The sequence below is a fragment of the Dendrobates tinctorius genome, unplaced genomic scaffold (genome assembly GCF_039654945.1).
Source record: "Dendrobates tinctorius isolate UK_male_01 unplaced genomic scaffold, ASM3965494v1 ptg000133l, whole genome shotgun sequence".
Classification (NCBI taxonomy): domain Eukaryota; kingdom Metazoa; phylum Chordata; class Amphibia; order Anura; family Dendrobatidae; genus Dendrobates; species Dendrobates tinctorius.
The window spans coordinates 24,136,995-24,164,859 of record NW_027361801.1 but is presented as its reverse complement, the minus strand read 5'-3'; the positions used below and the strand labels follow the sequence as shown (position 1 = coordinate 24,164,859).

The window sequence follows — 27,865 nt, the reverse complement described above, 5'->3', positions numbered from 1 at the left end:
CCAGACTATCAGATCAGATCTGATTGGAAAATGACTGTTGCAATAATCTCTAACAAAATAATGCTTGCTTCATACACAAAGAACCCTAACATATAAGAAAAGATTTAACCAAGATTATCCTTGTCTTGCCATCTGTAGGACACTTATACATCTTAATGCCCTTTTGTCCACTTGCTGCTTTTGACACAATAGACTACAATCTTCTTTGTTGACCACTTTACTCCATGGACATGTACACCACCCCACTTCAATGATTCTTTTCAAACTTTGTTTTTCAGTGTTCCCTGTAATAGTAACTTGGCAACTGTGTAACTTTCCATTGGCTTTACCATTACTTTACTTTTCTTCAAATGCAATTTTTTGAACAACACAATGTATCCTTTATACTTATAAAAATAATACGTGTTATGTTAAACAGAAATGAAACCACAAGGTGAAATCATATATAACTGCAATAAATCAAAAAAAGAGGAAGAAACTATATGCCATAGAAATAAAATAACAGAATTTTATTTGGACAATATTAAAAAATACCATAAAAAAATCAAGTACAAAAAATGGAGACACAATACACAGAATGGCCACCCAGTCAAGGTAAGCAGGCTAATATACTGTATGTGGAAAAAGTCCATTGAAAAATATTTAAATAATCTGTGGGAAAAGCCTGACCTTAAAATGCGTAGAATAGGCTCAGTCAACAGGAGTGTTAAATGGAACATCCCTCCATGTAAGATATACTGTAATGTTAAAATGAGTCCCAAGATGTACAGTAAGTGTATTATGATATAGGCTCAAGTAAGTATGGCTCAAGTGAGCGGATGTAAACAGGAACAATTTGAAGAGCTGACAGGCTAAAGGTGTGTAACAGATCAAGGAGAACAAAGTAAGTTAAGGGAGGGAGTTTGCCTACATTACCTTTAGTGGTGGCGGTACCCCCGACGCACATTTGGTGTGGTGCTTTCTCAAAGGGAGTGTATACCACTTAAGGCAAACTCCCCTCCATAACTTACTTTGGTCTCCTTGATCTGTTACACACCCTTAGGCTGCTTCAGGCTGCTGGCTGCTAAAGCACGTTGGCAGAGAATTGGCAGAATATAATGTCTGAACCAAGAGGTCAAGGTCAAAAACAAAATCAAGAGGTAGTTTAGTAGCCAAAAAACCAGCTGAGGTGAAGAACGAAAAAGAAAAATAAGCTGAGAAAGAGCAGTAAAGCACAATTAAACCGGAAAAAGTATAATCTATAACTAGAAGCCATATATTGCTGGGGGTTCAAATAAGGGTACCCATCAGGGAGCAAATTAAGCTAAAAATCAGCTCTATGCTGCAAGGCACAGATGAATTGAAGAAGGAAAACTGAGACTTGCTACCAACATACACCAGCATCCACAATATTACTGCAGTGCTCCCTCGTGACAAAGGCAGAGAAACTAAGAGCATGTTTAGACACAGATGACATAAAACTACAATCACCAAGGTTACTCCTAAGATATGGTACTCTATAAACTTTCAACCAAAATTCTCTCTAACTCCTTCCTCTCTTGCTCAAGCATGTACTATCCCATGTTACCTTAATTCTAATTTACGAGACCCAATATATATATACTGCTGACAAAAATAAAGGGAACACAAACAGCCTGTTGCAAATGGAATAGTGTTCCCTTTATTTTTTTGAGCAGAACATATACAACTCTGGCAAAAATGAAGAGACCACTGAACAGTTTTATGAAAATTAGCTTCTCTACATGTCTGATAGCCATTCCATTTGAGTGTCACTTGAATTCCAACCAGAGTACACCTCAGTCTACTTAATGTGCTTCTGATTAGGTGATCACCTGAACCAAATCTTGATTAATGAAGGAAAGTATAAAAAAAAAAGCCTGCTGTCGTGTTCACAATCATTATGCAATAGGTCATGCTGGATGGCAAAACAATTGCTAGTAATATCCTAAAAGCAATATGAATGAAAAAATAAGTTTAACCATGCCAAAGAAGTTGAAAAGAAAAGTCTTGAGTGAGGAAAATAAGGGCTCAATTCTGGCTTTCCTAGCAGAGGGATACAGTGAGCGTCATGTTGCCTCCATTCTTAAAATTTCTAAGACGGCAGTCCATTACAACAAGGTCAAGCAGCAGACATTGGGGGCAACATACCTACGGACCAGGAGAGGGCGAAAATGACTCTCCACTGAGTGGGATGACCGTCATCTTATTCGAATGTCACTCAGCAACCGCAAGATGACATCAAGTGACCTACAAAAGGAATGGCAAATGGCAGCTGGGGTGAAGTGCATGGCAAGAACAGTTTATAACAGGCTCCTAGAGACAGGGCTCAAGTCATGTAAAGCTAGAAAAAAGCATTTCATCAATGAAAAGCAAAGGAGAGCCAGGCTGAAGTTTGCCAAAGACCATAAGGGTGTGTGCACACGCTGCGGATTCTGCTACGGATCCACAGAGGTTTTGGTCCTGCAGATCTGCTGCAGTTCCTGCTGCGGTGTACAGGACCATTATAATCAATGGAAATCGAAATCCGCAGTGCCCACTGTGCAGAATTTTCTGCACGGATTTGCTGCAGTTTCAAATCCGCAGCATGTCAATTCTTTGTGTGGATTCCGTTGCGGTTTGGCACCTGCTCCATGACAGGAGTCAAACCGCAGGGGAAACCCGCAGGCTAAACTGCAGAAAATCTGCAGATAAACCGCAGGTCTTTTGACCTGCGGTTTTACCTGCGGATTTACACAAATCCGCGCAGAAAATTCCACAGAACAATCCGCAGCATGTGCACACACCCTAAGGATTGGACCATAGAGTACTGGAGTAAGGTAATCTTCTCCGATGAGTCTAATTTTTAGCTTTGTCCAACAACTGGTCATCTATTGGTGAGGCAAAGACCTAAAGTGGCACTGTTATGTCTATGCAAATTGATCATTGTGAATGCTCACAGGTATAGTGAGGCAGTATGGTTCTTATGATATGATCATTGTGCAATTTTTTCTCCCCTGTGCCTCCCTCCATAAGCTGCATTAACAATACTAATTTATATGGCCTTTCGTGTACCAGTCAATCTGCAACTCTCCTTATGTTAATAAGTGCCTATTTGCAAATAATTGGTGATTGGTATCATTCTTTTCTAAAAAAAAAAAGTATAAATCTATTTTTGAGGGTTTTTTTCTAAAAAAAAACATTGTTATGTACAGAGTACTTCTGGAGAGTTTCCAGTATGAATTTTGGTGGTTCTTATAGATTGATGGTCTAACTTCATGAATGTGACATTGGCATTTTGCTCCAGTGGGAGCTTGTTGCATGTAGTTATTTAATCCATCCAGTAACCATTCCAAAAATAGACCTGGAGTTTATATAGAGGCCCTATACTCAACCTTAGGACAGGTAGATCCTGTGAGTATACCTTTTACCTGTATGTTTTTTCCGTCGTTGTGGTTGTTTGGTGTGATGTTTACACAAGAGTGATGTTCTGTCAATTAATTTTAATTCCAATATATGATTAAAAGTTACATTTTATCCATTGCTAATTTGAAGACCTGGAGAGGCATACAAGGCACAATGTCTTGCACCCACTGTGAAATTTGGTGAAGGATCGGTGATTATCTGGGGATAATCCAGGCTGGATTTGGACAGGTTAATCTTTGCGAATGACATATGAATCAAGCCGCATACAAGGTTATCCTGGAAAAACAGTTGATTCCTTCTGCTCAGGCAATGTTCTCCAACTCTGAGGACTGGTTTTTCCAGCAGGACAATGCGCCATGCCACACAACTAGGTCAATCAAAGTGTGGATGAAGGACCACCACATCAAATCCCTGTCATGATCAGCACAATTTCCAGACGTGAACCCCATTGAAAACCTCTGGAATGTAATCAGTAGGAAGATGGATAGTCACAAGCCATCAAACAAAGAACTGCTTAAATTTTTGTACCAGGAGTGGAATAAGGTCAAGCAGTGTGAAAGACTGGTGGAAAGCATGCCAAGACGCATGAAAGCTGTTATTAAAAATCATGGTTATTCCACAAAATATTGATTTCTGAACTCTTCCTGAGCTAAAACATTAGTATTGTTATTTCTAAAAGATTATGATCTTGTTTTCTTAGTATTATTTGAGGTGTGCAAGCACTGCATTTTTTTGTTATTTTGACCATTCCTCATTTTCTGAAAATACAAAATTTAGTGCTTGGAAATTCGGAGACATGTTGTCAGTAGTTTATAGAATAAAAGAGCAATTTACATTTTGCTCAAAAATATACCTATAAAGAAAAAAATCAGACAAAATGAAAATTTTGCAGTGGTTTCTTATTTTTTGCCAGAGCTGTATATATGCAGTATATACATTGCCTTACGAAAGTATTCGCCCCCCTGGAACTTTTCAACCTTTTCCCATATATCATGCTTCAAACATAAAGATACTAAATGTAAATTTTTGGTGAAGAACCAACAACAAGTGGGCCACAATTGTGAAGTTGAATTAAATTTATTGGTTATTTTAAATTTTTGCGGAAATTAAAAAACTGAAAAGTGGGGCGCGCAATATTATTCGGCCCCTTTACTTTCAGTGCAGCAAACTCACTCCAGAAGTTCATTGTGGATCTCTGATTGATCCAATGTTGTCCTAAAAGACTAATGATGGTAAATATTATCCACCTGTGTGTAATCAAGTCTCCGTATAAATGCACCTGCATGTGATAGTCTCAGGGTTCTGTTTGAAGCACAGAGAGCATCATGAATACCAAGGAACACAACAGGCAGGTCCGTGATACTGTTGTGGAGAAGTTTAAAGCCGGATTTCGATACAAAATGATTTCCAAAACGTTAAACATCCCAAGGAACTCTGTGCAAGCGATCATATTGAAATGGAAGGAGATTCATACCACTGCAAATCTACCAAGACTCGGCCGTCCCTCTAAACTTCCATCTCAAAAAAGGAGAAGACTGATCAGAGATGCAGCCAAGAGGCACATGATCACTCTGGATGAACTGCAGAGATCTACAGCTGAGGTAGGACAGTCTGTCCATAGGGCAACGGTCAGTCGTACACTGCACAAATCTGGCCTTTATGGAAGAGTGGCAAGAAGAAAGCCATTTCTCAAAGATATCCATAAAAAGTGTTGTTTAAAGTTTGCAACAAGCCACCTGGGAGACACACCAAACATGTGGAGGAAGAAGGTGCTCTGGTCAGATGAAACCAAAATCAAACTTTTTGGCAACAATGCCAAACAATATGTTTGGTGTAAAGGCAACAACTCATCACCCTGAACACACCATCCCCACTGTCAAACATGGTGGTGGCAGCATCATATTTTGGGCCTGCTTTTCTTCAGCAGGGACAGGGAGGATGGTTAAAATTGATGGGAAGATGGATGGAGCCAAATACAAGACCATTCTTGAAGAAAACCTGTTGGGGTCTGCAAAAGACCTGAGACTGGGACGGAGATTTGTCTTCCAACAAGACAATAATCACAAACATAAAGCAAAATCTACAATGGAATGGTTCACAAATAAATGTATCCAGGTGTTAGAATGGCCAAGTCAAAGTCCAGACCTGAATCCAATCGAGAATCTGTGGAAAGAGCTGAAAACTGCTGTTCATTGTTCACAAACGATCTCCATCAAACCTCACTGAGCTCGAGCTGTTTGCCAAGGAAGAATGGGCAAGAATTTCAGTCTCTCGATGTACAAAATTGATAGAGATATACCCCAAGCGACTTGCAGCTGTAATTGCAGCAAAAGGTGGCACAGCAAAGTATTAAGTTGAAGGGGCCGAATAATATTGCACGCCCCACTTTCCAGTTTTTGAATTTCCACAAAAATTTAAAATAACCAATAAATTTCGTTCAACTTCACAACTGTTGTTGATTCTTCACCAAAAATTTACATTTGGTATATTTATGTTTGAAGCATGATATATGGGAAAAGGTTGAAAAGTTCCAGAGGGCCGAATACTTTCGCAAGGCACTGTATGAAATAAAGGGAACACAAGCAGCCTGTTGCAAATGGAATAATGTTCCCTTTATTTTTTGAGCAGTGTATACAGTTGTGGCCAAAAGTATTGACACCCCTGCAATTCTGTCAGATAATACTCAGTTTCTTCCTGAAAATGATTGCAAACTCAAATTCTTTGGTATTATTATCTTCATTTAATTTGTCTTAAATGAAAAAACACAAAAGAGAATGAAGCAAAAAGCAAAACATTGATCATTTCATACAAAACTCCAAAAATGGGCCAGACAAAATTATTGACACCATCAGCCTAATACTTGGTTGCACAACCTTTAGCCAAAATAACTGCGACCAACCGCTTGCGGTAACCATCAATGAGTTTCTTACAATGCTCTGCTGGAATTTTAGACCATTCTTCTTTGGCAAACTGCTCCAAGTCACTGATATTTGAAGGGTGCCTTCTCCAAACTGCCATTTTTAGATCTCTCCACAGGTGTTCTATGGGATTCAGGTCTGGACTCATTGCTGTCCACCTTAGAAGTCTCCAGTGCTTTCACTCAAACCATTTTACAGTGCTTTTTGAAGTGTGTTTTGGGTCATTTTCCTGCTGGAAGACCCATGACCTCTGAGGGAGACCCAGCTTTCTCACACTGGGCCCTACATTATGCTGCAAAATTTGTTAGTAGTCTTCAGACTTCATAATGCCATGCACACGGTCAAGCAGTCCAGTGCCAGAGGCAGCAAACCAACCCCAAAACATCAGGGAACCTCCGCTATGTTTGACTGTAGGGACCGAGTTCTTTTCTTTGAATGCCTCTTTTTTTCTCCTGTAAACTCTATGTTGATGCCTTTGCCCAAAAAGCTCTACTTTTGTCTCATCTGACCAGAGAACATTCTTCCAAAATGGTTTAGGCTTTTTCAGGTAAGTTTTGGCAAACTCCAGCCTGGCTTTTTTATGTCTCGGGGTAAGAAGTGGGGTCTTCCTGGGTCTCCTACCATACAGTCCCTTTTCATTCAGATGCCGACGGATAGTACGGGTTGACACTGTTGTACCCTCGGACTCCAGGGCAGCTTGAACTTGTTTGGATGTTAGTCGAGGTTCTTTATCCAGCATCCGCACAATTTTGCGTTGAAATCTCTTGTCAATTTTTCTTTTCCGTCCACATCTAGGGAGGTTAGCCACAGTGCAATGGGCTTTAAACTTCTTGATGACACTGCGCACGGTAGACACAGGAACATTCAGGTCTTTGGAGATGGACTTGTAGCCTTGAGATTGCTCATGCTTCCTCACAATTTGGTTTCTCAAGTCCTCAGACAGTTCTTTGGTCTTCTTTCTTTTCTCCATGCTCAATGTGGTACACACAAGGACACAGGACAGAGGTTGAGTCAACTTTAATCCATGTCAACTGGTTGCAAGTGTGATTTAGTTATTGCCATCACCTGTTAGGTGCCACAGGTAAGCTACAGGTGCTGTTAATTACACAAATTAGAGAAGCATCACATGATTTTTTGAACAGTGCCAATACTTTTGTCCACCCTCCTTTTTATGTTTGGTGTGGAATTATATCCAATTTGGCTTTAGGACAATTCTTTTTGTGTTTTTTCATTTAAGACAAATTAAATGAAGATAATAATACCAAAGAATTTGTGTTTGCAATCATTTTCAGGAAGAAACTGAGTATTATCTGACAGAATTGCAGGGGTGTCAATACTTTTGGCCACAACTCTGTATATATACACTCACTGGCCACTTTATTAGGTACACCTGTCCAACTGTGTGTTAAGACTTAATTTCTAATCAGCCAATCACATGGCGGCAACTCAGTGCATTTAGGCATGTAGACATGGTCAAGACAATCTCCTGCAGTTCAAACCGAGCATCAGTATGGGGAAGAAAGGTGATTTGAGTGCCTTTGAACGTGGCATGATTGTTGGTGCCAGAAGGGCTGGTCTGAGAATTTCAGAAACTGCTGATCTACTGGGATTTTCACGCACAACCATCTCTAGGGTTTACAGAGAATGGTCCGAAAACGAAAAAAAATCCAGTGAGCGGCAGTTCTGTGGCCGGAAATGCCATGTTGATGCCAGAGGTCAGAGGAGAATGGGCAGACTGGTTCGAGCTGATAGAAAGGCAACAGTGACTCAAATTGCCACCCGTTACAACCAAGGTAGGCAGAAGAGCATCTCTGAACGCACAGTGCGTCGAACTTTGAGGCAGATGGGCTACAGCAGCAGAAGACCACACTGGGTACCACTCCTCTCAGCTAAGAACAGGAAACTGAGGCTACAATTTGCACAAGCTCATCGAAATTGGACAGTAGAAGATTGGAAAAACGTTGCCTGGTCTGATGAGTCTCGATTTCTGCTGTGACATTCGGATGGTAGGGTCAGAATTTGGCGTAAACAACATGAAAGCATGGATCCATCCTGCCTTGTATCAACGGTTCAGGCTGGTGGTGGTGGTGTCATGGTGTGGGGAATTTTTTCTGGGCACTCTTTGGGCCCCTTGGTACCAATTGAGCATCGTTGCAACGCCACAGCCTACCTGAGTATTGTTGCTGACCATGTCCATCCCTTTATGACCACAATGTACCCAACATCTGATGGCTACTTTCAGCAGGATAATGCGCCATGTCATAAAGCTCGAATCATCTCAGATTGGTTTCTTGAACATGACAATGAGTTTACTGTACTCAAATGGCCTCCTCAGTCACCAGATCTCAATCCAATAGAGCATCTTTGGGATGTGGTGGAACGGGAGATTCGCATCAGGGATGTGCAGCCGACAAATCTGCGCCAACTGTGTGATGCCATCATGTCAATATGGTCCAAAATCTCTGAGGAATGCTTCCAGCACCTTGTTGAATCTCTGCCACGAAGAATTGAGGCAGTTCTGAAGGCAAAAGGGGGTCCAACCCCTTACTAGCATGGTGTACCTAATAAAGTGGCCAGTGAGTGTATATATATAAATAAATATATGCATTGAATTGTCCAGCTCGCAACTGACAAAACACTTTTTCAATAGCAATACTCCTATGCATGTGAATCACCTTACTTCCTAACCAAGCTTCAAGTCATAAATGCTTATTAGCAACCTTGTTAAACAGTCATATCTCTCATGAAGGACATATCTTGGTTAGATAATTATATATTTATGCCTAAACCTATTCCCAAAATAATTTTAATTGTATAACAAACTGATCTCCATGGTGCAGGTTTCTAAATCCACTATCATTATTTATGGACCAAGAGAACAAGGTATTTCACTGAAAGAATCAGAAATGAACTTTATTTTTCTACATTCACATAGCTTTTCTTGTAGCATAATGACTCAGCTAAAAGGTGGTATGTAGAGATGAGCGACTTTTCCTTTTTTCGGGTCGAGTCGGGTTTCATGAAACCCAAATTTCTAAAAAGTCGGGTCGAACGAAATCGGCCAACTATAGGGAAAAGTCGGGGTTCGACTGAAACACGAAACCCAATGCAAGTCAATGGGGAAGCAAAGTCAGCAGGGAGTGGAGGACAATTAACACACCTACAGTGCCCATTTCAATGCCAAAAACATAAATTCTTATAACTGAAGCTTGTCAACCTTAATTTACTTTATAATAATAGTTATGCACTGAAAACTGGGGGTTATTTGGCTAAAGTTGTGGGAGGGTTCTGCTGGCTCCAGGTTTTCGCGTGCCCTGGGCGAAAGAGTGTCAGTGCGCCCCTTTAACACATACCACAACTCATGATGCTCCGATACACCACAGAAATATAGGTATAGTACAATGACACATACTTCACTGCTTACATGACATGACTGATCTATTTTAAATTGTACAATAGCTCAAAAAACGGACAGTATATTACTCTGTACAGTATTATGGCCACCACCTAGTACGCCATACAGAATAAGGAGCCCCATATATTTCTCCATACAGAATAATTGGTCACATATAATGTTCCATACAGTATATGATTAGCTCCACATAATGCTACAGTATATGTTGGTCCCCATGGACGATGCTCCATTATGTTATGGGCCCAAATAATGCTCCATATATAATGGGCCCCATTTCTAATGCTCCAGTGTATAATGGGCCCTGTAAATGCTGCTCCAGTGTCTGATGTCCCCCATTTGGAATGCTCCAGTATATGATGGGCCAAATGGATGATGCTCCAGTGTATGATGGGCCCCATATATCATTCTCCAGTGTATATTGCTCCCCAAAAAATGCTCCCTACATTTAAAAAAATTAAATACCTCTCCTTGCTGGGCACTGCTCTACTCTGGACTCCTCAGCATTGCCATTTTAAATCTCTCTGCACTTGTACTGTTTTGGTAGAGGGCATACAGACGTGATGTCATCACGCTCTGTAACCTGAATGTCACTGTCAGGAAAGGCGGAAGACGTCACGGCAGTGGAGCAGGGAGAGGTAAGTATTGCAAGTGCTATGGCCCTGAGCAAGAATGGGGGGCCCACTCATGGGCGACGGCACTGGCACAGGGCCCCTCATAGTATGACGGTATGTCTGACGGCGAGTGGGCCCTCTCACCGGCAGAGACACTTTAGCGTACTATGAGGGGCCCTGTGCCACTGCCGTCGCCCACGAGTAAGATCCCCCACCTGCTCAGGTAACCGGCACTTTCATCTGCACCTTCCTCTGTGTCGACATGTAAGGTAGTATAGTATGCGGGAAGGGGCACCAGAGTTTCATCAGGGTCTGATTCGGGCTCAGTAGACTGCGAAGGCAAAGTAGTGCTGTGGGTGAATGTACCAGCAGATTCGTCTAGCGGTGGCTGTGCATCAGTGCACTCCATCACCAATTTACCTACTCCCAGAAAAGGGAGCCTTAAAGGCCTTCTTGTGGCAGCTGATGACACAGGCTCAACATCTCCTGCCTTAGCTGCTATTGTGCTTTTGGCAATACGAGCAGATGCACCACCACCATCAGTTCCAGCTCGCCCATCCACACCCACGTCCGTGGCCTCTTCCACCATACGTAATAATTTTTGTGAAAATGGACTAAAAATACCAGCAGATATATGGTACTGTTTCAGAAGCGGACAGCTCTATACAGTCTTAGGATAATTGTAAATCTCCATATTTAATTCATGAGTCAGACACAGATGGTCACAGGCGCAGTATGGATTAGACAATAATATAAAAATTTGCAAAAGGGTACAGTATCACTAGATACAAGGTATATATAGTATAGTTTAAACATACTGAATCTCCGTATACATTTCAGGAGGCAAACACAGACGCTCTCAGGCCCTGTATGGATCCGAAAGCAATATAGAAAGTTGAGAAAGGGTACTATGGCAACCCTGAGGGTATGGTCACCACAGAGGTATTGCACCTCATCCAAAGGTGTGGTATCCCACCCTCAGGTAAGGAGGGATCACCACTCAGGACTCCTAACCCTGCACTCATCACACACATGTTATAGTCAGTACTTTCTGGTTGTACCCGGCGGGAGGATGGCCTCATCCCAGACTGACAAGGAAAGGGTGTTGGGGGTTAGTGTGGAAGGTAGGTACAGTGGGAGGAGCTTAGGTAGTGGAGTGATTGTGGGCATCCAATCAGAGAGAGCAAGCTGACAGTTGATGGGTGAAGCTAGTCTGAGGTAAATGGATCTTTCTAGAGAGTTGTCAGTTGGTGACAGGACAGAGTAAGAGGAGGATTGCTGTGAGAGGGCTGAGGGTCAGAGAAGAGAGACAAATGTTCTCCAAGCTCGTAGACTGGAAGGAAGGGGTCCTTGGGGCACGGGAAGTGCAATAAGCCACCTTTGAAGCCCGTTTCGGGAGAAGGAAGGACCAGGCCTCGTTGGGGAAGGTGGCTCATGAAGGTAGTGGAGAAATACACGGCTCAGCTAGAAAGACGGAGGCTGAGGTAACTTTAAGTGCCTCAGTCGCAGCCGCATTCAATACTCAAAAAGGCAGAAGTTGGAATAAAGGACCCCGGAGCATGACCCACGTCACCCGGTGTGATCCATGGATGCTAGCTTGGGATACTGTTTGCGAAGGCCCACAGCAGGAAGGAAGGGAGAGATCAGCGCAGAGACACGGCCTAGAAAGGATACACAAGGAGGAGTCTTGAACAGGTGTTCCTGATCTACCTTTGAGTTTGTCGGACCCCTCCCTCAGATGACACAGTACCAATCGGGTCATCTTGTGCACAAAACTTTTGAGGAAAAACTCAGAAACTGCAACCAACTGCGTCCTTGGTGGCTTTCACAACTCACCTGCTACACACGCTACACTCACCATCACCGTCAACGGCTCACAAACACCATCTCAACTGCCCTGGGATACAGCTCTGCCCGTGGAGAGCTTCATCATCTTGTCTGCTTTAACACTGGCATAGAGGGTCTGCATTGTAGCGTCGGCTACCCTAGCCGAGTACCTCGAGTGGCCTCATGATCCCCCTTTTCCAAATTAATTATCATACCATCTTCGCCCTCATCTGAACTGTGTTCTTTATTGGACACCCAGGGCCACGGACCGAGTCCCAATCACCACCGTGACATACTTTCCCCTTAAAAGAGCCTGAAAGGCCTGGTACTGAGTAACCCCCGGCCCTGCGTGGCGTTTCATTTTAACACCAGATAACAAGGATATATTGTATAGTTTCAACATTATAAATCTATGTATATATTTGAGGAGGCAGACACAGACGCTGTCATGGCCAGTATGGATTCGACAACAAACTAAAAAGTAGAAAAAGGGTACAGTATCACCAGATCCAAGGTATATATAGTATAGTTTCAACATTCAAAATCTCCGTATTTATTTCAGGAGGCAGACACAGACGCTCTGAGGCCCAGTAAGGATTACACAAGAATAAAAAAAGCAGTAAAAGGGGAATGGATCCCAAGCGTACTGCTGTATACAGTGTTGGGGTCATTTGGCGATCTACATATATATTTCAAGAGTAACACACAGCCTCTAACAGGCTCTGTATGGATCACACCATAATATAAAAAGATCCGCAAGAAATAATCACACATGTGGGCCAATGTTCCAGGTGTCAATGATGCACTTTGAGTGGTGGGTGGAGGATGAATTTCGGGCACAAAGGGTACTGGATCAACAGATACAAGGTATATACAGTGGGGCAAAAAAGTATTTAGTCAGTCAGCAATAGTGCAAGTTCCACCACTTAAAAAGATGAGAGGCGTCTGTAATTTACATCATAGGTAGACCTCAACTATGGGAGACAAACTGAGAAAAAAAAATCCAGAAAATCACATTGTCTGTTTTTTTTTCATTTTATTTGCATATTATGGTGGAAAATAAGTATTTGGTCAGAAACAAGCAATCAAGATTTCTGGCTCTCACAGACCTGTAACTTCTTCTTTAAGAGTCTCCTCTTTCCTCCACTCATTACCTGTAGTAATGGCACCTGTTTAAACTTGTTATCAGTATAAAAAGACACCTGTGCACACTCTCAAACAGTCTGACTCCAAACTCCACTATGGTGAAGACCAAAGAGCTGTCAAAGGACACCAGAAACAAAATTGTAGCCCTGCACCAGGCTGGGAAGACTGAATCTGCAATAGCCAACCAGCTTGGAGTGAAGAAATCAACTGTTATGGGAATGTGGACAGAGCAGGCGACATTGCCGGACACACATCAGGGGATTAACTGACCGGACTGAACACCTGGAACACAGGAACAAGTGTGGATTGTGCAGACGCCACTTCGGAGCTGTAACTGGCGAGGTTGGAGGACAGGGGAAATACGAAAATCAGTGAAGCCACAGGCCTAAGTGGAGCTTGGTTAAAATTAGTAGAAGTCTACAACCGATCTTAAAATTTCTTCAATGCAGCCTTAGCCTGCTCCGTGCTTGTCCCTGGGCTTCAACACAGCCAGTTGTTGCTCGGAAGTGCCGCCTTCACAGAGTAAAACACTAGCTCCTGTGTTTGTGGGGTTCAGTAACGTCAGCTGTTCCCCTGCTGTTTTGATGGCAATCTGTCCTGCTGCCTCCCAATTGACAGCACATCAGGCCTCAGCCTGCTAAGTGCTTGTCCCTGGGCTCCAACATCGCCAGTTGCTGCTCATAACTGACTTTGGCACGGGTACTCCCTCCTGCCCAGCTTGGTTCCAGCCCTGCCTGCTGTTTCCGGGAAGTGTCAATGTCAGTTTGCCACCCCAAGTTGCCTTGTCGTGTTGCGGTTGGGTTAGCCGAAGCTAGGGTGCCAGCAGTTTAGGTGCTTCCTATGTGGACTGCGGGTTCTGGTAAGAAAGGCTTGTTCCGTAGTGCCAGTAGGACAAGCACCCCCTGTAGGACTGTGTGATTCGGTAACTGCGGCCAGCTTGCGGCATGCCAACTTTGCTTTTCAGGGGTAACTTCTGCTACCCCTCCGGGTTCCAGCACCGTCAGCTGGTTCTCGTCAGAGCCTTTGGCCTAGGTGCCTCCATCTCGGTATCCGAGTTCCGGCAACGTCTGCTGGTCCTTGGTAGTGCTTTGTAGCACAGGTACCTCCTGCTTAGTAACCGGGTTCCAGCACCGTCAGCTGGTCCTCGGTTGTGCCATTGGCTCTTATTCCTTCTGCTGCCCCTCCGGGTGCCAGCACTGTCAGCTGGTCCTCGCTATTTCCATTTGCTCTTGCAGCTTCTGCTACCCCTCCGGGTTCCAGCACCGTCAGCTGGTTCTCGTCAGAGCCTTTGGCCTAGGTGCCTCCATCTCGGTATCCGAGTTCCGGCAACGTCTGCTGGTCCTTGGTAGTGCTTTGTAGCACAGGTACCTCCTGCTTAGTAACCGGGTTCCAGCACCGTCAGCTGGTCCTCGGTAGTGCCATTGGCTCTTGTTCCTTCTGCTGCCCCTCCGGGTGCCAGTACCGTCAGCTGGTTCAAGAGGACAAAGAACAGGAAGACAACCACCAAGATGCAGAACAACAAGAGAGAGAAGACAAAGAAGCATAAAAAAACAAAGCAGAAGAACATTAAGCATAAGACTAATACTCTGAGCAAATGATATTATCTTATTTATAAGCAGAAGACTAAGCAGTGTATGGGGGTGAGTCCGTTCCTCCTCGTGGTGCCCCTGGAAAAGGCCTGCTGCTGCAGGCCAAACTGAACGCGGACAAATCCTGTTGTAAATCTTTTGTGACAGGCAGAACGGAAGGTGTAAACTTCTAACTTTTCTAGATAACAACTACAGGAATGCCTGACACAAACAAGAATATGATGAAGAAGAATAGGAAGAAGATGAAGAAGTTGAATATGTTGAATAATAATTGTTGAATAAGAAGAATATGAAGAATGTAAGAAAAGGAAGAAGAATGTAAAAAAAGGAAGTAGAAGAATGTAAAAAAAGGAAGAAGAAGAAGAAGAATGTAAAAAAGGAATAAGAAGAAGAATGTAAAAAAGGAAGTAGAAGAATGTAAAAAAAAGAAGAAGAAGAAGAAGAAGAAGAATGTAAAAAAAGGAAGAAGAAGAAGAAGGTAAAAAAAGGAAGAAGAATAAGAAAGAAGAAGAAAGAAGAAGAAGACATACATGTCTGGCAAAATATAAATGAGGCTAACATAGTCAATATCTTTGTAACTCCTAACGTCTTTAAAAAAAAAGTTTAATTCCTGCTATTCCATTTGATTGGGCTAAACCTCTATGGCTTTAATGTCTCCTCCACCTCCCACAATACATTCTACATTATTCTTAGTTGTTTTTCTTCATGTAGAATTAACCTACAAGGAAAGAAAGGGTTTTTTTTAATTCCGATATTTTGGCCCCATTGACTTGCATTGGTTCCCGGTATCGGAATCGGCGATACCGATACTTTTTTTAAGATCGACCGATCCATTCCGATCCGATATTTTCAAGTATCGGCTGGTATCGCTCAACTCTAGTCATTGTAAATCTCAGTATATATTTCCAGAGTAAGAAATAGACTCTCACTGGCCCAGTATGGATTAGACCACTATATAAAAAGCAGTAAATGGGTAAGGTATCACAAGCGTACAGCTGTATACAGTGTTGTGTTAATCTTAAATCTACAAATATATTTCTGGAGTTACAGACAGACGTTCACAGGCTCAGTATGGATTACACAAGAATATAAAAACTTGAAAAAGGGTAATGTTTTACAATCGGTCAGCTGCATACAGTGTTGGTGTCATTTTAAATCTCCTTATATTTTACCAGAGTAAAACACAAACTCTCACAGGCTCAGTATGGATTACACCAGAATATAAAAATGAGAAAAAGGGAAATGTATTCGAAATGTACACCAGTGTACAGTGTTGGAGTACTTTGAAATCTTCGTTTATATTTCAGTGTCAGTCTGCCAGTCCAGACTCTCCGCTAGAGGAAGGTAGATGGATAAAAGTACAGACGTAAAGTCGAGTGATTTTAGATGTTTTTGAATTTGTAATCATGGGAAAACCTCCCGGAAGAATTCGCTGACCCTCAATAACTTGATCTGTGGTTACAGCTAAAGCGCAAATTAGTGAAGAAAGGGTTGCTGTATCACAGTTGTGTCAATCCCATCACCGTAACTTGTCTCCATCAAATTGTTATCACAGGGTGAGCTGTAGACATGGTCCTCACTGCCTATCATGATCTGTCTGGTCACCTTGGAGTGCAAAACACACAAGCCACAGGTCGTAGGGGATTCTATTGGATTGCCATGACAGGACACATTGAAAAATGGTGGCAGGAATGTCACACGTCTGCGACTATGAAAAATGTGAAAGGTGATCATAAAGCACCACTGCATCTGATTGGGAGTTGACGTCCATTACAAATGGTAGCCATTAGTAAACTGAAGGTAGAGGCCAGCAGGACAGGACATAGCTACATCTTAACCATCATCGATCAGTACACCAAATTTAGAGTTGCAGTCCCTGTGATGGATTTAACAGGCCAGACTACACAGCGGTGGAGCAGGGAGAGGTAAGTATTGCAAGTGCTGTGTCCCTGAGCAAGCAGGGGGGACCCACTCGTGGGCGCCGGTACTGGCACAGGGCCCCTCATAGTACGCCAGTGTGTCTGACGGCAAGTGGGCCCCCCCACTGTCAGAGACACTTTATTGTACTATGAGAGGCCCTGTGCCAGTGCCGTCGCCCAAGGGTTGGGCCACACACCTGTTAAGGCAACAGCACTTGCCCGGGTGCGGCAGGTGTTCAGGTGTTGACCCCGGGCCTGGGGTTGGGGGGGCAGCCCATTTTGGGTGGTTTAAAAAATGGCATATGTTGATGTGTAGGCTGGACTTTCAGCTGCTGCAAATGGAGGAATTGGAGAAGTCAGAGGAAGAGGAGGACAAAAGCGATCCTTTTTTCTGGCAACCTATGTGTTATCAGGGGAGGGTGGGACAAAATCTTTTGAAACCCATGCATGGTTCATTTTAATGAAGGTTAGATCATCAACATTTTGGGTCGACAGACGGGTCCTTTTTTCTGTCAGGATTGAGCCAGAAGCACTGAAGACTCTTTCCGATAGCACACTACCAGCAGGTCAAGCGAGCTCCTGTAAGGCTTATTGTGCCAAATCAGGCCATGTGTCCAGTTTTGAGGCTCAATAATCAAAGGAGAATGACCTCTGAGGGAGAACCTCGATATGGGAGGAGAAGTAGTTTGTAAGCATAGTTGACAACTGCTGTCTCCTGTCACTTGCAATCGATTCTGTATTAGCTGTCGTGTGCGCGGGACTTGAGAAATCAGACCACAGCATGGTCAGGAAACCCCTATATCCAACGCTAGTTCGGCTGTGTGCACCACGAACACCTCTTCCATTTTGCCCACTATGGCTCGTGGGAGAACCAGCTCCGCCGCTGTGTGCTGGGAATGCCTCAAGCAACCTGTTTACCAGAGTTGCTTGTTTGCTAGCCAATATTAGCTCTAGGGTCTCCTGTGGCATGATGTTGTGCCATTTGCCTTTATAGCGTGGATCGAGGATGCTGGCCAACCAGTAGTCGTCATCCCTCATCATTTTGGCAATGTGGGGGTCCCTTTTTAGAATCTGCAAGGCATAGTCACACATTTGGGCCAATGTTCCAGGTGTCAATGCTGCACTGCCAATGGTGCGTGGAGGAGCACTTTCTGGCAAATCCACATCCCTCCAGTCATGCACAAACCCTGTACCTGACCTTGGCATGCCCACATGTTCTCTTTCCCCCTGAGAAGCATCCTCCTCCCCAAAATAATCATTCCCCTCATCCTCCTCCTCATCTTCCTCTTCTTCCTCCACCTCATCCACGCCAGTTCCCTGACCAGACAATGGCTGACTATCATCAAGGCATAAGTGGGATGCTCATGCTTATGATGGCGTTCTTCTGCGCTTAACAGCCGTGTGCATTCCTCAAAACACTGAAGGACTTTACAGAGGTCTTTCAGCTCAAACTGCCTGCCCGTGTATCCTCCCACAAATGCATTACAGTCTGCCTCTGCTTGCACAGCTTCTCAACCATGTGCATGCGACTGGAGTGGACGTTTGAGCGACGGATGTGCGAGCACAGTCTTCGCACCTTATGGAGCAGGGCTGGTAACTCCGGATAGTTATTAAAGGGAAGGTGCCATCCCAAAAAAATTTTTTCAGCAATTGAAAAAATGTAAAGAATTAATGTTTACATTTTCTTAAAAAATATTATTTGTTTTTAATTTTGTAAAATATGAAAAATAATTTTAAAAAGTTTGGCATTTCCACTTGTTAAAACTAGGGGGAGCAGATACTGAAATTTGTCACAAAAACCTAGTGTACAACTAGCTCACATTACTGCACTGGAGTAAGTATGGGCGGAGTCTGCTGACATGGGTGTGGTGTCACTCTTCTCCCCCCCATCTGGGTGTTTGCAAAGGGAAAAGAGAGGATGACATCTAGGAACACAGTGATCAGCCATTTTGATGGGGCCTGCAAAGTTACTGACTGTCTTTGCACGTAAAGTCTGGATCAGAACAGGTCACCAATCAGCAGAAATGTTTCCTGGTTTTCTGTGGAGCAGACAAGCAGACGGTCCATCCATGTGTATAAAACACAGCGCTCCATGTACAATCCCTGGCACCAAACAGGGCGCCCCCCCATAGCCCAGCACACTGCTCTCCTGAAATACTCTGTGCTGCTGTCACCTTGCTCCTCCCCCATATATCTCCCTCTGTGCCCCCCATAGACCAGCGCACTGCTCTCCTGAAATACTCTGTGCTGCTGTCACCCTGCTCCTCCCCCATACATCTCCCTCTGTGCCCCCCATAGCCCAGCACACTGCTCTCCTGAAATACTCTGTGCTCATTCCCCCATATATCTCCCTCTGTGACCCCCCCATAGACCAGCACACTGCTCTCCTGAAATACTCTGTGCTGCTGTCACCCTGCTCCTTCCTCCATATATCAGGCCCCTGTCGCCTCGCTTTCACACATCGCCAGGACAGGATCTGAGGAGAGGAATGGGGTCTTCGGTCACCGAGGATGGCAGGCAGCAAGGATTCTGGGAGCAGGGTGATGGCAGCACAGAGTATTTCAGGAGAGCAGTGTGCTGGTCTATGGGGGGTCACAGAGAGGAATATATGGGGGAGGAGCAGGGTGACAGCAGCACAGAGTATTTCAGGAGAGCAGTGTGCGGGTCTATGGGGGGTCACAGAGGGAGATATATGGGGGAGGAGCAGGGTGACAGCAGTACAGAGTATTTCAGGAGAGCAGTGTGCTGGTCTATGGGGGGTCACAGAGGGAGATATATGGGGGAGGAGCAGGGTGACAGCAGCACAGAGTATTTCAGGAGAGCAGTGTGCGGGTCTATGGGGGGTCACAGAGAGGAATATATGGGGGAGGAGCAGGGTGACAGCAGCACAGAGTATTTCAGGAGAGCAGTGTGCTGGTCTATGGGGGGTCACAGAGGGAGATATATGGGGGAGGAGCAGGGAGACAGCAGCACAGAAATCCAGGAAACATTTCTGCTGATTGATAGCCTGTTCTGATCCAGACTTTGCATGCAAAGACCCCATTCCCCTCCTCAGATCATGTCCTGGCGATGTGTGAAAGCGAGGTGACAGGCTCAGTCCGGGGTGACGCTGGGAAGCAGGCTGGGGGGAAATATAGCCATTCCGTAACGATAAAAATGAGACCCCTCTCTTCAGCTGCCTCACCAGCCCTCCCCTGACTGCACCTATTACCCCTGACCCGTGTGCAGGTGCTCAGCCAGAACCACCCTAGAATGGGTCCCCTTTTAGCAGATCACTAATAATACCGCCATATACTTCACACACAATGCCGCCATATAGATCATACACAATACCACCATGTAGATCACACATAAAACCAGCAGGGTGACAGCAGCACAGAGTATTTCAGGAGAGCAGTATCACACAGCAGAGAATTAGATACACGGCTCAGCAGACAATATCACACAAGAGAGGATTAGATACACAGCCCAGTATCACACAAGATAGGATTAGATACACAGCTCAGCAGACAGTATCACACAGGATAGGATTAGATACACTGTTCAGCAGTCAGTATCACACAGGATAGGATTAGATACACAGCTCAGCAGTCAGTATCACACAGGATAGGGTTAGATACACAGCTCAGCAGTCAATATCACACAGGAGAGGATTAGATACACGGTTCAGTAGACAGTATCACACAGGAGAGCATTAAATACACGGTTCAGCAGTCAGTATCACACAGGAGAGGATTAGATACATGGCTCAGCAGTCAGTATCACACAGGAGAGGATTAGATACATGGCTCAGCAGTCAGGATCACACAGGAGAGGATTAGATACACGCTCAGCAGTCAGTATCACACAGGAGAGGATTAGATACACGGTTCAGCAGTCAGTATCACACAGGAGAGGATTAGATACACGGTTCAGCACTCAGTATCACACAGGAGAGGATTAGATACACAGTTCAGCAGTCAGTATCACACAGGAGAGGATTAGATACATGGCTCAGCAGGCAGTATCACACAGGATAGGATTAGATACACGGTTCAGCAGTCAGTATCACACAGGAGAGGATTAGATACACGGTTCAGCAGTCAGTATCACACAGGAGAGGATTAGATACACGGTTCAGCAGTCAGTATCACACAGGAGAGGATTAGATACACGGCTCAGCAGGCAGTATCACACAGGATAGGATTAGATACACAGCTCAGCAGACAGTATCACACAGGATAGGATTAGATACAAGGTTCAGCAGTCAGTATCACACAGGAGAGGATTAGATACACGGTTCAGCAGTCAGTATCACACATAAGAGGATTAGATACACGGCTCAGCAGGCAGTATCACAGGAGACAGTATTACTGGTGAAACTTCCAGCCCCCCCCAATTATACACTAGACTATGGGCTGTATATGTCACTGTCCTCAGACAGCCATAAAAGCTCTCATAAAAGCAAAGGTGTCAGATTACCGGAGATCACTGGGGCTGTGTGTGAGTAAGGAGGCGGAGACAGAGCAGGAGGACAGTGGAGCTGGAGCAGGAAGCACGGTGCAGAAAGTGAAGCTCAGCAGATAGCACTGGGCTACAGTAAAATGGCGCCCAGCCACACCTACAGCAGTGAATGGTGCAGCCCACAGGGGCGTGCCCAGTTCACTGCTAATGAGACTGCATGGTGGGGTCAGGAGCCGGCCGCAGTCTCCTATGTCCAGGGACGGCCATATTTGCAGACTGTATGAGTCCTCCACAGATCTGCAAATCAAGATGGCAGCGCCCAGTGGCTACATTAAAACATTATTACAAACAAACCATAAATCCTAGTTAGTACAACATTTGCTTCAAAACATGTTTTGTTACTTACTCTTTTTTTGCAAATTATATAAAATTGCGGCACCTTCCCTTTAAGGAAGCACTGCACCACCAGGTTCACGGTATGAGCCAGGCAAGGTATGTGTGTGAGTTTTGAAAGGGCTATGGCTGCCACAAAATTCCTCCCATTATCACTGACTACCTTGCCTGGCTCAAGATGTAGACTGCCAAGCCATGACTCAGTTGTCAATGCAAGTACTCGGCAAGTACCTCCGCGGTGTGTCTACTGTCGCCCAAACACATAATTTTTAAAACAGCCTGCTGCCGCTTATCACTAGCTGTTCGATAGTGGGACACCTCGTGTGCAACACTGACAGATGTGGATGGAGTGCTCGTGCGACTGTGCTCTGTCGACGAGCTTTCGCTTCTGGAGGAGGAGGAGGAGGGTCAAATGCCTACACCCAACTGTTTCCTATACCGTGGGCTAGGCAGCACCATTCCACCGCCGCTGTCCCCTGTGGAGCCTGCATCCACCACATTAGCGCAGTAATGGACACGTAATGGCCCTGGCCATGCCTACTGGTCCATGCATCTGTTGTGAGGTGCACCTTTCCACTCACTGATTGTTTTAGTGCATGGACAATACTGTCTTTCACATGCTGGTGGAGGGCAAGGATGGCTTTTCGAGAAAAGTGCCGACAGGGTAGGTCATAGCGTGGGACAGCATAGGCCATGAGCTCTCGAAAGCTTTGCTTTCTACCAAACGGAAGGGCATCATCTCTAATAAGATCAGTTTGGCAATGTAGGCGTTCAAAGCCAGTGGACGCGGATGAGAGGATGAATACTTTCTTGCCCTACCCAGAGTGTCTGGTAGGGTGAGCTGGACTTGAGAGCTGCATATGGGGGAACTAGCATTAGACATGACGGATTGAGAAGGGGTTGGTGATGGTGAGGGTGTTGATGGCCTAGATTCAATGTTTCCTCGGGAAAATATTGAGTTTGCGTGACTGGTTTGGCCTAGCGACGTCACCTCAACATTTCTTGATGGCGGTGTGCTTAGTGGTGGCCTTACGGTGGGGGAAGCGATGGAGCGTTGCCGACTAACTTGAGTTGGAGCAGGTGCACATGTGCTACCTGAGCTTTTGTAGTCTATCCATGCTTGCAAGTGCATGTTGGTTAAATGTCTAAGCATGCAACTGGTATTCCAATTTCTGAGTTGTTTACCTCGGCTAAAGGTCCTTCCGCACTTCTTACAGGTAACCTTTGCGTCATCAGTAGGATTTTGCTCAAAAAAGTGCCACACTGCACTCTCCCTACTATGGTACAAATCTTCAGGTCTTGCACGCTGTGCTTAATTTTACCATCTGGGCAAGCTGTCCTGCAACTCTTTTAGTTTTCTTGCCAAGTTTTTTGACAGCTACGGGCCTGCTGGATAACCGCTGCGGCAATGACGATGCCTGCTGCGGATCCTTCTCCTGTTCTAGCCTATTGTCACTAGCACCCTCTTCCCCCAATGCATGCCAATCTGGGTCAACAACTGGGTCATCCATGACCTCGTCTTCAATGTCATCTGCACCTTCCTCTGTACCTTCCTCTGTGTCACCGTGTAAGATGGTATAGTATGCGGGTGTCATGATCCAGGGTGGATCTGACAGATTAAATGCACAAGTAACCTTTTTTTTTCCTGTGAGCTGTTTTGCTCAGGGTTGGTTTTGTCCCCTGTGGCCAGTATGGTCATTGCACTTGAGCTTAGAGATAGTTTTGCCCCGGTGGCAAGTATGGTCATTGCACTGGTGTTTTTAGAGATAGTTTGCCCCCGGTGGTGGTTAGAGTATTTGCACGGGAATCACTAACAGGTGTGTTTGCTCTATAAAGGTGTGTCAGTAGTGCGCACTGATGTTGGTGATATTATCGTTGGTCTTTTCCAACCATCCTGGGTGAAGAAAGGAGCTGGATGGGGAGCTGGAGGAGAGTCCAGGACGGCTCATTCAGAGTCCTGGAGTGGCAACCATGGTGTCAGCGAGAAGATCGTGTAAAGCATGGTGGAGTGGCAGCAATGATGTCAGTGAAGAATTCCTGCAAAGCTTGGTGGAGTGGCAGCTATGGTGTAGAGCTGCACTCAGTTTGCTGGACTCTGTTACTGAGAGCTGCACTCAGTTTGCTGGACTCGGTTGCTGGACAGCTGCACTCAGGTGCTGGACTCTGTTGCTCCAAGGCGGCACTCAGTGCTGGACGCTGTTGCTGTAAAGCTGCACCCAGGTGTTGGACACGGTGGAGGAAGATGCAATCAGGTGTTGGTCTCTGTTGGCTGGAGCAAGTGCATCAGAGCAAAGCTAAGTGTTTCCCTGTTTGTCACTTTTCCTCATGTTGGTGTTAGTGCAGCGATGGGGCCAGTGCCTGCACCACGCAGCTCCCTAGCAAAGGATAGGTGTAGGGTGTGCCAGGGCTACTGGTTCCTGAGCGGCGCCCGGTGCGGAACCGGCATAGGGAGCATTAGGAGCGTTAGGGACACTGACTCAGGGGAGTGCAGGAGGTCTCCACGTTCCACATTCCCTATTGCAGGGCCTTCCATTGTAAATGTTTCGCTATCCCCCTTTGTCTTGTTGTATTAGTTACCGGCCTGCGGGCCACGTCACACTGGACAATTACATGTGCCGTGTCCTGTTGTAGCAGTTACCGGCCTGCTGGCCGTGTCTCACAGGACCGGGCACGTGACATTGGGAAGGGGCACCTGAGTTTCATCAGGGTCTGATTCGGGCTCAGTAGACTGCGAGGGCAATGTAGTGCTGTGGGTGAATGTACCAGCAGATTCATCTAGCAGTGGCTGTGTATCAATGCACTCCATGTCAGATTCATCTTGAACTGGGAAATTCAGGATTTGACTTGATAACCCAGGAATGGTAAGTGAAAAGAGCTCCATGGAGTAATCTGGAGTGTGTGCTGCAGCATCCTTCACTTTTGGTGTGGGTGAAGGACACAATGAAAGGTGTTGTTCCTGACCAGAGGCCTGCACTGATGACTCTGTGCTTGCAGTTTTTGTAACTTCAGAAGAGGAGGCAATAGAGCTGGAGGCTGTTTCGGCAATGTAAGACGAAGCCTGTTCCTGATGCTCTGGCTTTAAAAGCGGTTTACCTACTCCCAGAAAAGGGAACCTTAAAGGCCTTCTTGCGCTAGACGATGATGCAGGCTCAACATCTCCTGCCTTAGCTGCTATTGTGCTTTTGCCAGAACCAGCCGATGCACCACCACCATCAGTACCAGCTGCGCCCCCCCGCCCACGTCCGCGTCCCCTTCCACCAGACTTCCTCATGTTTGGGAAAATGTACCAAAAATACCAGCAGAAAAATGGTACTGTATAAGCTGTAGCGTACAGCTGTGTTGGTGTATGTAAGAAGTGAAATCTCTGTATATATTTTGTGAGTCACAGACGCTCACCCAGTATGTATTTCACCGTAATCCAACAAGCAGATATACGGTACTGTATCAGAGGTGTACAGCTGTATACGTTGTTGGTGAAACTGTCAATCTCCGTATATGTATTTACGGAATGTTGCACACACACGCTAACTCTGTGTAGATGTGACAGTAATAAGAACACCAGATATCCGATACTGTTTGACAATCAAACTGCTCAATACGGTGTATAGAGAAATGGAAATGTCCATATATGTATTTATGGATTGTCACACACACACGCTGACTCTGTGTAGATGTGACAGTAATAAGAACACCAGATATCCAATACTGTTTGACAATTGGACTGCTCAATACGGTGTATAAAGAAATGGAAATGTCCGTATATGTATTTATGGAGTGTCACACACACACGCTGACTCTGTGTAGATGTGACAGTAATAAGAACACCAGATATCCGATACTGTTTGATAATCGGACACCTCTATACGGTGTATGTATGGAAAAATGTTACTCTCCATGTATTTTTTTACGGAGTCACACACATATAGCATGTATTTATCCGTGATACCAGCCGATACACGGTAGTGTGTGAGGAGCGTACACCTCTATACAGTGTGTGCAAAAATGTACGCTCAGTATCTACTCTGCACAAAAAAGGAATAAAGGATTTTTGCTTTTAAAAAAGCAGTCAGCACAGCAGTGTGCAAACAGAAATAAAGCTATCAGGGAGCCTATAAGGCAGTCTAATCACCAACAGAGCTGCTGCACAAAAAAGTGTAAAAAAATGAAGGATTGGTAACTGTGCAGAAAAAAGGAATAAAAATATTTTTGCTTTTAAAAAAGCCCTCTGCACAGCAGTGTGCAAACAGCAATGCAGCTATCAGGGAGCCTTATAGGGCAGCCTAATAACCAACAGAGCTGCTGCACACATATATAGCCTCCCCTGTCACTGCACACTACATAGTTGTGTTTTACAGTGACATTCGCTATCAGCACAAGCAATTTTTTTTTCTTTTTCCCTGCCTAAACACTCTCCCTATTGAGAATGATCAGCAACCTCTCCCTATGCTAAGATCGGCAGAAGTAAGATGGCGGTCGGCGGTCACGGCCTTTTATAGGCACTGTGATGCCACACAAAGCCAGCCAATCACTTGCATGCCCTTCTCTAACATGGTGGGGCCGCTGCCGACGTAATCGCGTTGCCCACAGTGTGCGTCCTTCATGATTGGCTGAAAATAGGCGCTGGAAGGATTGTGGGAAACACGGCTTTGGCGCTCAAGTCGGCGACCTCATGGCCGACCTCCCATTATGGTCGGGTTTCGATCGGCGAAACCCGACTTTAGCAAAAGTCGGCGGATTCTGAATTTGGCCGACCTGTTTCGCTCAACTCTAGTGGTATGCAACATCAGAACTACTACACCAATCAAATTTTTCTTATTACTCTCACAATTTTTATGATTCTGACCTTTGTTCTAGGAGTACACACGCTGGTTCTATTTTTCACATGTGATTGAACTGTGAAACCATAAATGTATTTTGGAGAGTCATAGAATAGATCTATATAAAAGGTTATTTTGTCAAACTAAACTATTTCTTTTAGGTTATCAAAATCTTACTTTTTGACCTCAGCACCCAGAAACTGCTAGTTTACTCTTCCATTTCACTATCTCTAGCCAGACTCTTCATCAATCAGAGAAAGGATAAATGAAACTAAACAAATGGAAGAAATCTCTAGCTTGGAAACTTACAACCACTTCAGTTTTTAAAAAATATGGCAGCCACAGGGACAATGGTACTGTGCATAACAACATGCCAACAACTCTACTTTTTAGACAATAAACTTACAAATTTTCAGTTCCTTGTACGAAATGTAACAAAAAGTAAAGTGTAGACTCCCATAAATCCATTATTTGTTTATCGAGTTTTTTGGATTAATTGTATAAGGATCTGGATTGTGTATAAGAATGGTACAGATTTAATTTCTGTGGTAGTGAAATAATAAGGAAGGTGGTATACTTTGTTCTAGAAGAGTAATCATTATCTGTACTATAATAATTCATTTATGCTACCTCCAGAGAGATTTTTCTTCCATTTTGCATGTTGCATGTCTTTGAATATATCTAGTTTTTTAAATGTTGTGCAAGGTAAAACTTCAATATTGCTAAACGGCTTATGAACAAAAGGTGGTAGTAAAATTCCTTGTACTCCTCTAAAGCCAGTCTAATGCCCAGTCAGGCTTGAAAATAATATAAAAGATCTGTCAGAGCAGTCTGGAAATAAATAAAAATGACTGGCAGACATGCTGTAGTAAAAAGTAATTATTTAATGTGAAAAACATTTGGTTAACAATTACAGGGCAATGCGTTTTAAGGAATGAGTCATCTAAAAATAAGTAATTTCAACACTCTGTAATTAATTAGATTTAAAGTTTTTACTTTTAAAATTTCTCTGAAGGTTGGATTTCATCTGTTGTATTAGCAATTCAGATGGAGATTGTCATGGGCTTATCTGGTGAGGTAGAGTCTCAAGCCATAGGTCAGGGTGAACAACACAAACTAATGGCACAGTGGGCCGAACTTGTCGGATGGCAATTGAATTAGCGAGGACTATAACAACATAGTATGCAGGATAACAAACAGACAAGTGGAGAAGAAAACTCAAGAAGACACAGAGCAAAGAGTGTGGCAATACATAGGAACTGTACGTGTATAGTAACTCCAGGAATTGCAGTAAACAAATGGTTATTGACAAAGTTGTGTGTTTTACCAAACAGATGGTCAATGGCAGAGATATAGGCAAGCAGCAAGCAACTGGCTAACCCCAG

At 44.4% G+C, this 27,865-nt stretch overlaps 1 long non-coding RNA gene across 1 annotated transcript in view; it reads right to left on the bottom strand.

Annotated features, from left to right (window-relative positions):
- Positions 1-21,379, bottom strand: part of LOC141048212 (uncharacterized) — a 142,941-nt gene extending 121,562 nt beyond the window's left edge. Inside the window, exon 1 of the long non-coding RNA XR_012219986.1 lies at positions 21,289-21,379. This is a non-coding gene — a long non-coding RNA (uncharacterized lncRNA). The remainder of the gene's footprint in view (positions 1-21,288) is intronic.
- Between the last annotated feature and the right edge of the window lie 6,486 nt (positions 21,380-27,865).